General features: G+C 36.8%; 1 protein-coding gene across 44 annotated transcripts in view; it reads right to left on the reverse strand.

Moving 5' to 3' along the window:
- The window catches only part of GTDC1 (glycosyltransferase like domain containing 1), a 383,038-nt gene that overhangs the window by 296,581 nt on the left and 73,280 nt on the right, over positions 1–13,177 (reverse strand). For 3 of the 44 annotated variants that reach the window (XM_063694825.1, XM_019022300.4, XM_063694814.1), the window contains exon 1: positions 1,601–1,698. The exons of 38 other annotated variants lie outside the window; for them this stretch is intronic. The gene's annotated coding sequence lies outside the window, so the exon portion shown is untranslated. Of the gene's footprint in view, positions 1–1,600; positions 1,699–5,081; positions 5,158–7,115; positions 7,208–13,177 lie in introns of those variants that run through there. 3 more of the 44 variants (XM_063694821.1, XM_063694822.1, XM_063694820.1) reach the window with 2 other exon arrangements.

Below are 13,177 nucleotides of genomic sequence, written 5' to 3' on the forward strand. Positions count from 1 at the left end.
GAAGATTCTACCTATGTGTTGAGGAAAAACTGCAAGGCACAATGGGATGACCGCATTTATTAGCATCTAAGGTTTCTAACTCTGTCAATGACAGTCCAATGCTGTATAACATCTTCTTCTTTAGTTTTACTGTAATCTGACAACTCCATAATGCCCATTTATCTCCAAGAACCAATTTAAGATGCATGTATGTATGGCCACCAGACTATGCTTGAATAACAAGCACTACTAGGGTTATTTTTTTCTCAGAATAAATGTGAATGGAATTTGCTATGATATTAGGAATGATAGCATTTTGCAAACAATATAATTTAAGAAACAGTAATGAATCTCTATTGAAGCTGTTTATTAATAACCTACACAAATATAATCAAAGAACTGAATCCCAGCTGTTAGAAACGACTTGAAAGGTCACTTGGTAAAATACTAGCTTTTATCCCTTATGGTATCTAGAACATATATAGTGTTAAAATTAAAACAATGATATCAAAAGACATCCAAGTACTTTAAGTGATAATTTATCTGGCCCCAATATATCCAACTCATATATACTACTGTATTTTACTAAAGTTCAATTGCCTATCATCTCATTCTTTAATAATATAAACTATATATGACAATGTGGCAGGACTAAAAGGTTGGTACTTGACAGTGGTTTAATTTCAATAAAAGTGATTGGTACAAAATCATCTTTTAAAATATTCAGACCATGCTATACAGATATTCACATGCACTTGGATCTATAAGCAGTAAAGAACTTGTTTAGATTTACTGGCGCTATACCTGCTGTCAAGAAACAAAAAAGTTGTAAAGGGTGATCAAACACATCTTTGCCTCAAGTATCATGTAAATGTTTTCCACTAAGGCAGTCCTAAAAGTTAACAGTCAAAGTAATTCAAAGGTTTCTCTTTATTTCTATATTTAAATCATCACAAGTTTGATCAAGCATGCAAATCCCTTTGGGCTCAGGGTTCCCATCAAAATGTCTTATAGAAACATTAAAAATTGAATGGGCATAAACAACTCCAACAGTGCGGAGCTCATGACAGCACTGCTGTGATCTATGTGTTTCATGTACAACAACATTGAGGAAGTTTGCAAGGGAAGATGAGCAACTAATTACTGTCTTTTGCTTGAGGGCAGGTGTGCTGATCTCTACAGGTGTCTCTGCAGTGCTCTGCCTAATGCATTGCTTCTTGAAGACATTCACTGTAACAACTTGCTAAAGCCCTGCAAAACATCTGACAGAATACCAAACCGTTGGGTGTTCAGGAAGAAACATGTGTGACTTCTTAAAGTTAGCACTAAGGAGAAACAACAGTTGGGGGAGGCTTTGTATTTTTTGTGAAAGAATAATATAAAAAGTAAGTAATATAAAACTATATCAGTCACACACATTAAACTAGGATACTAATATTGTCTTAATAAGTACAGAAAGTTTTTCAAAGAAAATTCGGCTATTCTCATTAAACAAGAATTTTTTTTAAACGCAAATAATAATCTTATAGTGGACCATCATTTTCATTTGTGAAAGCACAGCAGACAATGCACGGTATTCAGTTTTATAAGGATCAAAAAAAGAATCTGAGAAATTACTCACTATAAGAAATTAGTAAATTAGATGGTCATCTGATGATAGGACAGGTGAGAAATACCGTTCATATGTGATGCCACTACCGGATTAATATTCCTTAAGATCTTTCCTATAACATGGAAAGAAGCAAGCTTAAGAATGAAGAGATACACAAAGCAAAGATAAACATTCCCTGCTTTGCTGCCTGCTACATGCATGATCTCAGACAAGAAATGTAACCTCTTTATGCTTCAATTTTCTCATCTAATAATAAACAACACCCACCCCAATAGGGTTATTATTAAATGAGACAGTGTCCCTTCACTATTTGGCACAGGGCTTGGCATGAGTAAGTGCTTAATAAATTGTAATTAGCATCATGAAAATTTCCAAAAGACATTAGTCTCCTATCATTAGTGGAGCATCAGCCCGTCTAAAAGCATCTTGGAAAGTAAAGACTCATCAGTGGGATGTTATTTTCAAAATATGTGATATGTCATATGGTACATCTTTTTAAGTATAAATATATAGCCTGGCTTTTGAGAAATCCATCAGTGACAAACATGCAACAAAACCTTTAACTAGTTCTTTACTTTTTCTGAGTGATCATTCATCTTGGTGAAAAGTCTGTTTGTAATGTTGAAAATTTGTGGAAAAGTTCATTGTTTTCAAACAATAATGAAAAGTATACTATTTCAAACTTTATCTACTTAAGAAAGACTGGTAAAATCAGTTAACATTTTCAGGCAACGAATCTGCTCAGAATAAGAAAATGCTAGGAAATGATAATATAAGATTTATACAAATTATTTTCATCTACAATTCTCTATTTGTGTTTTTCTTTAACCAAACAGAATTAAGATGGTATTTCAGATCATCATTGCTATTAATCATCAGCTGTGTAAACAAAACATCATTCACCTTTTAAAAAATCAATAAAGCAAGAGTTAAAATTGTTTCAGACTATTCTGGAATGGACCAAGAAGGGAAAAAATTTAAAGTAAGAAGTGTAATAAATATATAAAAATAACATAGTATTTCCAAAATTAAAAATAATTAGACTTATGGGAATAATAGGAATATAATTATTTGAAGTAGTATCCCTCCCTCTCCCAGTAGATTAGTTCATCGTATGCTCATTTCTTCAAACCTAGGCATTGAAATAACCTTCTGTTCTCTCTCCTTTTAATCCCTTCTTCCTGGTATCCATTCTGCAGTTTTCAATGGCACCTCAACCACCAGGAATGTTAAGAACTGATCTACTGTACTTCCCTTAACACAGACCTAATTATGTCACTTCCTCCAACCCCAAAGATGTAGTCTAATGGGGGAGACAGGCATATAGATACATAAAAATGTGTGTGTACATATATGAGTACATATGCACATGGGCACATGTGAAGTATTAATACTAAGGGAGGATAAATCAGAAGCCAATTCATTTTGCCTGCCATAAGCCAAAGAAAGTTTCACATAGCTGATGACAGCTAGGTGAAATAATGCCTAGAAAACAAATTTAAAGCTCCATATATGGGTCTCCAACATAGAGTCTCAATTTACTGTGTTCCAACTATATCCCACACTCTCCTCACATGTACATAGATGCCTTCATTCTCTTACCATAGTGGACAACCTGCTGTCACCTAGCTTTTCGAGTCCCTCTGCCTTGAATCTCCTCTTCATCCTCCCCATCTTTACAGTTTTTAAAATATGACATCCTTATACCCAGACATTCTTCTACTCAGTTTTCTTCTACAGTTAAAGGAATCAAAAATGCTTGGACTTTGCAAGAGCAAGCTGGAAGACAATGGAACATAAGCATTTCCTTCCAAAAACCTATAGGAAAGTTACTTCCTACTTAGAATTTAATTATTCAAGCAAATTATCAATCAAGTGAGAAAACTGAATAAAGATATTTTTTCTGTCACAAAACCTTTCTCAGGAATACTACAGGAAACATAAACAAAAATGTAAGAGTAAGACAAGAAGGAAAACACTATGAGATTCAAGAAAAGGCAAAGGAAGTTCCTAGGTTAAGAGCAAGGAAAAATCCCAGAAGAGGCAGGTCTAGAGAATGTAATGGGAGGAGAATGGAAGTGTGCTGGAAGAATGTCTTCAAGAAAAAAATTGAAATGTATTATCTGATGTAATTCCCTTTATGGAAAATTATAAGTAGTTCATAGAAGGTATAGGAAGAATTATTAAGAGGGACAAAAAGCAAAGCAAATGAAAAAACAAGGCATTATTAATTTCATGAAATACAAAAAATCAGAAGCAAATTTTTCATCAGAATTAATTACCATATGCTCATCTATGAATAATAGCTACATAATATAGTAATGCCACACTAAGCCAAAAATTGGAATCTAACTATACTGGGAATGTGAGGGAAAGAGATGGCTGTGTAATAGTGAAAAATCTTCAAAGACCATAATATAAAGTCAACAATGTCTAAAATAAATTAACTCAAAAGATAGCAATGTGTATATATGTAATTTAGCAATGTGGAGATATATAATGACTAGAGGAAACAGATAAAAGGCTGCCTCTAGAGAAAGGACCACTGTATTTTCCTTTCTTTTTTTTGACAGGGTCTCATTTTCATATCCCAGGCTGGAGAGCAGTGGCACAATTTCAGTTCACTGCAGCCTTGACTTCCCAGGCTCAGGAGATTCTCCCACCTCAGCCCCCACCCTAAGTAGTTGGGACTACAGGCACACGCCACCACACCTGACTAATTTTTTGTTTTTTTGTTTTTGTTTCTTGGTAGAGATGGGGTTTCACCATACTGCCCAGGCTGGTCTCGCACTCTTAGGCTCAAATGATCCACCTGCCTTGGCCTCCCAAAGTAACAGGATTACAGATGTGCACCACTGAGCCCAGCCACCACTGTATTTTCTAATAGGCCTTTAACAACTATTCAAATGTTAAACTAGGTGAATGTATTACTTTGGCAAAATAAGTTTTAATTTAAAAGAAACAGTCATGTTCATGAAGATGTTTCTGACAGCGTTTTACGTAATAGTAAAACACAGAAACAATCTAAACGGTCAGCAATAGGTGACTAGTTAAATTACATTTTATCTGTGATAGTTAAAAAGACTATGTAGTCATTTTAAATGATGTTGCAGAAAAATATTTAGTGGACATGGAGAAATGTTCATATTATAAAATAAAAAAATGACAGGTCAAAAACAGCTAAGAACAAAACAATGAAATATACATGAAAATATGAATGATAATTTTAGAAATTTTTTTCTCTCTGTGCTTTTCTGATTTGCTGAATTTTCTAAAGTAAATGCAGCTTCAGAAACACAAAGAAAATAAATTAAAATTGTAATGCAACTCATCACTCATGGCGCTATTTAAATAGCATCACCTAATGATGGCCAAGCTAGAATTAACTCCTCCCTCCCAATGCAGTTTACACATGCCACTATCAGCACAGCTGCACAACCTGCTTTGTATTGCAGGTAACTGTTTATGTCTGTTCTTGCATCTGACTTACCCTGCTGAAGACAGGACAGTGTCTAACCCACCATTCAGTGTAGGCTGAATGGGATATGTCTGTGCTTCTGAAGACAATCCCCTAAAATGAGGAAATTCCAAAAACAATCTGAGTAAAGTCTTTTTTTAACTTAAAAAAAAAAAACAGAGTATTGACTGATTAGTTTTGAGAGGGATAATAGTCATATAAAATATAAGATCTCAGGTTGGTCGCTCTGATTGTTCTTCAGTCTCATCTCACATATACTGTCTCTCAAACTGACTCCTGAAACATTTTATCCTTTGTCTGAAGCCTTCAGTGGGGCAGTGTTCAAATGTAGACCTTCAGGATTTCTTAACAGATCCATGTTTATCACCCCAAAATGACATTTACTTAAGAATTCAGTTTTTAGAACATTACTTACCCACAGTTTGACTATAGATAAATTTGGATTAGGATTATTTCTCTTTATGTGAGTGTAGGATTTCCAAATGAAGTCGAAATTTAAATGTTTAGTGGAGCAAACATGACTTTCATAATGTTTGGTTTTTATTTAGATCTAGTTTCAAAATGATTAATAAATGACGCAGCACAAATTCTAGAAACAGAACTTTTCTGGGCAAAACCAGAAAACACTTATTTTTGTATGCAAAGGATTAACTCTTTTCTGTATAAAGGTATGAACAATCAGTACATTTTATTTTAAAAATCATAAAAAGATTCTACTATCCCATCCTAGTGGGGCTGTTTTATCCATGAGATCAACTGCTACTTTTCAGCACGCTTTCAGAATAGACCATGCATGTGTAAGAGGAGTCACAGAGAACAGAATGTTATGAAGTAAAGAGCTATTTATCCACCCTCACTTTCCCATCCCCAGAGGTCTGAGCAGGAGGGCATAAGGACAAGGCAAATGGCCTTTTACAGATTGAGGTTACACTGTCTACTGAGTGACAATTATATGAAAAAAGGACTAAATTAAAGTCTATGAATACAATAGGATCTGTACACTTTTATTCTTCAAATTGTTAATCAACATTAAAAATATACAAGGAGGGAGGTAACTGCAAAAGGATACCTTGGTTTACAATATAATGTGCCATCAGTTGGTTTTACATATTGTTATATGTAATCCAGATTTAAATTATTACAGAGAGTGGACAACGCAGAAAACTCAAAACCAAAAATGTCAGGGATAATACCAACTGAACTTTATTTGAGCATCTTAGAAATTTTAAGATAAAACATACGGTTTATTTTACAAAAATTCACTTTACCATCAATTTTCGAAAAACATATCCTCTACAGTAAGCAAAATACATTCTTAAGAATTCTAGAAAATGTAAACCAATCTAAAATATAGAAAGCAGATCAGCAACTGTCTGGGAACAGAGATGGGAGACTGATTTCAAGAGGACACAAGAGATCTCTCTGGGGTGACAGCAATAACCAAATCATAAATGTGGTGGTGGTTGTAAAGCTGTATTCTTTTATCAAAACTTATCACACTGCCGTGGTTTTTGTGTTTTTTTTTTTTTTTTTTTTTTTTTGTGAGATGGAGTCTCACTCTGTCGCCCAGGCTGGAGTGGAATGGAGCCATATTGGCATCTTGGCTCACCGCAGCCTCCACCTCCCAGGTTCCAGCGATTCTCCTGCCTCAGCCTCCCAAGTAGCTGGGTTTACAGGCGTGCACCACCATGCCCAGCTAATTTTTGTATTTTTAGTAGAGACAGGGTTTTACCATGTTGACCAGGCTGGTCTCGCACTCCTGACCTCAGGTGCCTGCCCACCTCAGCCTCCCAAAGTGCTGGGATTACAAGCACGAGCCACCGTGCCTAGCCCACACTGCCATTTAAAATGGGTAGCTTAAGTAATTTAGACCTGGATAAAATTGATATAAAAATATATCATAACAGTTGATTATATCTGATAATCATTATAATTTCCTAAAAACTTTTATGTAAATTTGTTACGTTTCTGACACAAGGTTAAACATACCATGAGTAAAAACCAGCTGTGTGAAAGTATTACTTTACACTTACCAGTCATACTAACCTCTTAGTGAGCTCAACACACTGCCATCCACACTATGCTTACTACACATTACTTTATATTACTGGTTAATTTTCCTGAATTGCTCTTTAAGGCTGAAAAAAAAAAAAAAAAAAAAAAAACCTGTGCCATGTATTTATTAGCATTCCCCAATATCTAGCTCAATTCATTTCACAAATGTGCTTAGACACTGACTTACACCATGCAATACTTCAGAAAAGTAGTTATCTTTTCTTTCTTAGTAAAAAAAGCAGCAAGTTCCAAACAATATTATTTTAGAAGATTAAAAGAAACTTTTTAAACTGTCATTTAAGTTTTAAAAATGTAAAATTTTAAAAGTTAAAATTTTATAAGTTAAAACATAAGTTTAAAATGAACTTATAATGAGCCATTTTGAACCCAAAATGAGCCACTTTGTATAAAAGTAGTTCTTTTAAAGTGGAAATATTACCATTTTCTTTATTTCCATTGTGACACTGTTTCCACTGCATACAAATGTTGCTAAAGTAATTACAAATAATGTATTTTTTTAAAAACATCACATTATCTCATACTTAACAGAAATTGGCTTGAGATAACTTGTTTCTCAAATCTTAATACTTAGTTTACTAATTATTATTTTAAAAATTAATTACACAGTAATCAAGACAGTGTGGTATGGTGAAACAGACAAATAGATCAATGGAACAGAAGAGAGAGCTCAGAAATAGACGCACACAAATATAGTCAACTGATACTTGACAAAGGAGCAAAGGCAATTAATTCAATGGAGAAAGGAGAGTCTCCAATAAATGATGTTGGAACAACTGGACATCCACATGCAGAAAAAAATGAATCGATGAAGACCTTACAATATACTTTACAAAAATTAACAAAAAATAGATCATAATGAAGACCTTACAATATACTTCACAGAAATTAACTCAAAATAGATCATAAACCTAAACATAAAACATAAAACTATAAACCTACTAGAAAAGAAATAAAAGAAATTAGATGATCTTGGGTTTTGCAGTGACTTTTTAGATATAACACCAAAAACATGATCCATGACAAAAAAAAAAGTTGTTAAGCTCAACTTCATTAAAATGAAAAACTTCTGCTCTGTGAAAGACACTCTCAAGAGAATAAGAAGACAAGTCACAGACTGAGAGAAAATATTTTCAAAATACATATCTGATAAAGGACTGTTAGCTAAAATATATTTTTTAAAACTCTTAAAACTCAATAATAAGTAAACAAGCAATTAAAAATGGGCAAGGCCAGGTGCAGTGGCTCACACTTGTAATCCCAGCACTTTGGGAGGTGGAGGTGGGAGGACTGCTTGAGGGCAGGAGTTGGAGACCAGCCTAGGCAACACAGTGAGAACCTGCCTCTATGTTTTTTTTTTAATGTGTAACATTAAAAATACAATTATTTAATGGACATAAAGGCAGGCCACAGTGGCTCAGACTTGTAATCCCAGAATTTTGGGAGGCCAAGGCAGGAGGAATGCTTGAAGTGAGAAGTCTATGACAAGCCTGGGCAACAAAGCAAGACCCTGTCTCTACAAAGAATAAATTTGAAAAAAGATCAGCCAAGCACAATGACACACACCTGTAGTCCCAGTTATTGGGGAAGCAGAGGCAAAAGAATCACTGGAGCCCAGGAATTTGAGGCTGCAGTGAGCTAGAATCATGACACTGCACTCAGTCCAGCCTGGGTGAAAGAGCAAGACCCTGTGTCTTTTAAAATAAAATAAAATAAAATAAAATAAAATAAAAAGTAAGGGGGGGCAAAAGCTCTGAACAAACACTTCACCAAAGATGATACACAAATGACAAATAAGCATATGAAAAGATGCCCAAATATCACGTTTATAGGAAATCACAAAATGAAACACTGAGATAGCACTACATACTTATCAGAATAGCTAAAATCCAAAACAATAACAACTGACAACACCAATTACTAAAGACAATGTAGAGCAAAAAGAACATTGCTCACCACTGCTCCTTTTTGTTGAAACTACAAAATGGTATAGCCACTTTGGATAACAGTTTTGCAGTTCCTACAAAATTTAACATGCTCTTACCAAGCAATCCAGCAACTGTGCTTCTTGGTATTTATCCAAATGAGTAGAAAACTTACATACATGCAAAAACCTGCATGCAAATGTTTATATCAGTTTTACTCAGAACTGCCAAAACTTGGAAGTGGCCAAAATGTCCTCCAAAAAGTGAATGGATAAACAAACTGTGGTATATCCATACAATGGAATATTACTTAGTGCTAAAAAGAAATGAGCTCTCAAACCACAAAAAGACACGGAGAAATCATATGGTTTGGCTGTGCTCTCAACTAAATCTCATCTTGAATTATAGTTCCCATAATCCCCATATGTTGTGGGAGGAGCCTGGTGGGAGGTAATTGAATCATGGGAGTGGTCACCCCCATGCTGTTCTCATGATAGTGAGTTGTCAAAAGATCTAATGGTTAATTATAAGGAGCTTTTCCCCCTTTGCTTGGCACTTCTCTCTCCTGCTGCCATGTGAAGGACATATTTGTTTCACCTTCCGCCATAATGGTTCTCCTGAGGCCTCCCCAGCCATGCAGAACAGTGAGTCAATTAAATCTCTTTCCTTTATAAATTACCCAGTCTCGGGTATTTCTTCATAGCAGCATGAAAGCAAACTAATGCAGTAAATTAGTACCGGGATAGTGGGGTGCTGCTATAAAGACAGCAGAAAATGTGGAAACGACTTTGGAATTGGGTAACAAGCAGAGGTTGGAACACTTTGGAGGGCTCAGAAGAAGACAGGAAAATGTGGGAAAGTTTGGAACTTCCTAGAGACTTGTTGAATGTCTTTGGCCAAAATGCTGATAGTGATACAGACAATGAAGTCCAGGTTGAGGTGGTCTCAGATGGAGATGAGGAACTTGTTGGGAAATAGAGTAAAGTTCACTCTTGCCATGCCAAGAGACTGGTAGCATTTTGTCCCTGCCCTAGACATCTGTGAGACTTAGAACTTGAGTGAGATGATCTGGGTATCTGGCAGAAGAAATTTCTAAGCACCAAAGCATTCAAGAGGTGACAGAGCATAAAAGTTTGGAAAATTTGCAGCCTAACAATGAAGTAGAAAAAAAAAAAAAAAACATTTTCTAGGGAAAAATTCAAACCAGCTGCAGGAATTTTCATAAGTAACAAGGAGCCAAATGCTAATAACCAAGATGGGAAAATGTCTCCAGGGCATGTTAGAGACCTTCTCAATAGCCCCTTCCATCACAGGCCCAGAGGCCTAGGAGGGAAAAATGGTTTCCTGGGCTGGGTCCAAACTCCAGCTCCCTGCTGTGTGCAGCCTCAAGAATTGGCGGCCTGTGTCCCAGCCGCTCCAGCCATGGCTAAAAGGGGCCAATGCACAGCTCAGGCTGTTGCTTCACAGGGTGCAAGCCCCCAGCCTTGGTAGCTTCCACATAATGTTGGTCCCATGGGTGCACAAAAGTCAAGAATTAACATTTGAGGCCAGGTGCAGTGGCTCATGCCTGTAATCCCAGCACTTTGGGAGGCCAAGACGAGCAGATCACCTGAGGTCAGGAGTTCAAGACAAGCCTGGCCAAAGTGGTGAAACCCCATCTCTACTAAAAATACAAAAATTAGTTGGGTGTGGTTGTGGGCACCTGTAATCCCAGCTACTTGGGAGGCTGAGGCAGGAGAATCGTTTGAATCCAGGAGGCAGAGGTTGCAGTGAGCTGAGATCATGCCATTGCACTCCAGCCTGGGTGACAGGGTGAGACTCTGTCTCTAAATAAATAAATAAATAAAATACAAAAAGGAATTAAGGTTTGGGAACCTCCACCTAGATTTCAGAAGATGCATGGAAACACCTGGATGTCCAGGCAGAAGTTTGCTGCAGGGGTGGAGCACTCATGGAGAACCTCTGCTTTGGCAGTGGGGAAGAGAAATATTGAATTGGAGGCCCACACAAAGTCCCCACTGGGGCACTGCCTAGTGGAGCTGTAAGAAGAGCACCACTATCCTCCAGACCCCACCCCAAAATGGGAGATCTAGCAACAGCTTGCACTATGTACCTAGAAAAGCCACAGACACTAAACACGAGCCCATGAAAGCAGTCGGGAGGGAAGCTGTACCCTCCAAAGCCACAGGGGCAGAGCTGCCCAAGGCCACAGAAGTCCAGCTCTTGCATCAGTGTGACCTGGATGTGAGACATGGAGTCAAAGAGAATCATTTTGCAACTTTAAGGTTTAATGTCTGCCCTATTGCATTTCAGACTTGCATGGGGCCTGTAGCCCCTTTGTTTTGGCCAGTTTCACCCATTTGGAATGGGTGTATTTACCCAATGCCTGTACCCCCACTGTAACTAGGAAGTAACTAACTTGCTTTTAATTTCACGGGCTCATAGGCAGACAGGACTTGCTTTGTCTCAGATGAGACTTTGGACTTGGACTTCTGAGTTAATGATGGAATGAGCTAAGACTTTGGTGGACTGTTGGAAAGGCATGATTGTGTTTTGAAATGTGAGGATAGAAGATTTGGGAGGGGCCAGGGGCAAAATGATATGATTTGGCTGTATCCCCACCCAAATCTCATCTTGAATTGCAGTTCCCATTATCCCCATGTGCCATGGGAAGGGCCTGGTGGGAGGTAATTGAATCATGAGGGCAGTTACCCCCATGCTGTTCTTATGATAGTGAGTGAGTTCTCAAAAGATCTGATGGTTTTATAAGGAGCTTTTCCCCCTTTGCTTGGCACTTCTCTCTTCGGCCATGATGTGAAGGACAAGTTTGCTTTGGTTTCCGCCATGGTTGTTTTCCTGACGCCTCTCCAGCCATATGGAACTGTGAGTCAATTAAACCTCTTTCCTTTATAAATTACCCAGTCTCGGGTATTTCTTCATAGCAGCATGAGAGTGGACTAATACAAGAAACATATATTGCTAAGTGAAAGAAGTTAATCTGACAAGGTTGCAAAAGTTGTAAGATTGCAACTACAAAACATTCTGGAAAAGATAAAAGTATACAGACAGGATCAGTTGTTACCAGGGATTCTGAAGGAGGGAGAGAAGAAGGGATGAACAGGTAAACCACAGAGGATTTTTAGGGCATTAAAACTATGCTGTATGATACCACAAGGGTGAATACATGTCATTATACTGTTTGTCAAAATGCATAGAAGGTGTAAAACAAAGAGCAAAACTGAATTTTAGGCCTTTGGTTGATAATGATGTATAAATATTGGTTCGTCTATTGTAACAAACACACACCACTGGGGTGGGGGAGGTTGATGGTTGGGGGAAGGCTGAAGGGGACTATCCTCTATATTTCCTATTCAGTTTTGCTCTGGACCTAAAACAGTTCTTAAAAAATAAAGTCTATTAATTATTTTTAAAGTAACTACATATGATAAGTTATTTCTAAAATAAAGTCCAGGTTCTGGCTTGTGCAGTTTAATACTAAATGTAATGCAATGGTTCTCCTGCTCATATAACAACAACAAAAAAAATGCACCTTTTCCTTAAAACATATCAGATTCTTTGAAAAATATATTTCTCCAAGAGAAGTTGATCATATGTGATTTTATGAGAAATTCGACAGGCTTCCCATGTTGAGAAGCAGTTCTTATTGTCAAAATATGAAGTTTTACAATGTCACTTCACTTTTACAATGACGGTTTCAAAAGATTATGTCCCCAATGCCAATAAAGATACTTATACACCAAGCAGCCAATGTTCACCAATATGTATTAACTCTGCAGTTTTACCATATTACATATAATTGATTTCTTCATTCAATCTCTTGATATTTATTGCTTTTCTCTCCGAATATATTTTAAAAATTTATGCATAAAGACCTCTCAATATAAAAAATTATTAAGAGCTGCCATAAAAAAGAATGAGTTCATGTCCTTTGCAGGGACATGAATGAAGCTGGAAACCATCATCCTCAGCAAACTAATACAGGAATAGAAAACCAAACATGGCATGTTCTCACTCATTAGTGGGAGCTGAACAAAAAGAACACATAGACACAGGGAGGGGAACATCACACACTGGGGCCCATCGGCGGGT

This window comes from Gorilla gorilla, chromosome 11 (assembly GCF_029281585.2).
Source record: "Gorilla gorilla gorilla isolate KB3781 chromosome 11, NHGRI_mGorGor1-v2.1_pri, whole genome shotgun sequence".
Taxonomy (NCBI): domain Eukaryota; kingdom Metazoa; phylum Chordata; class Mammalia; order Primates; family Hominidae; genus Gorilla; species Gorilla gorilla.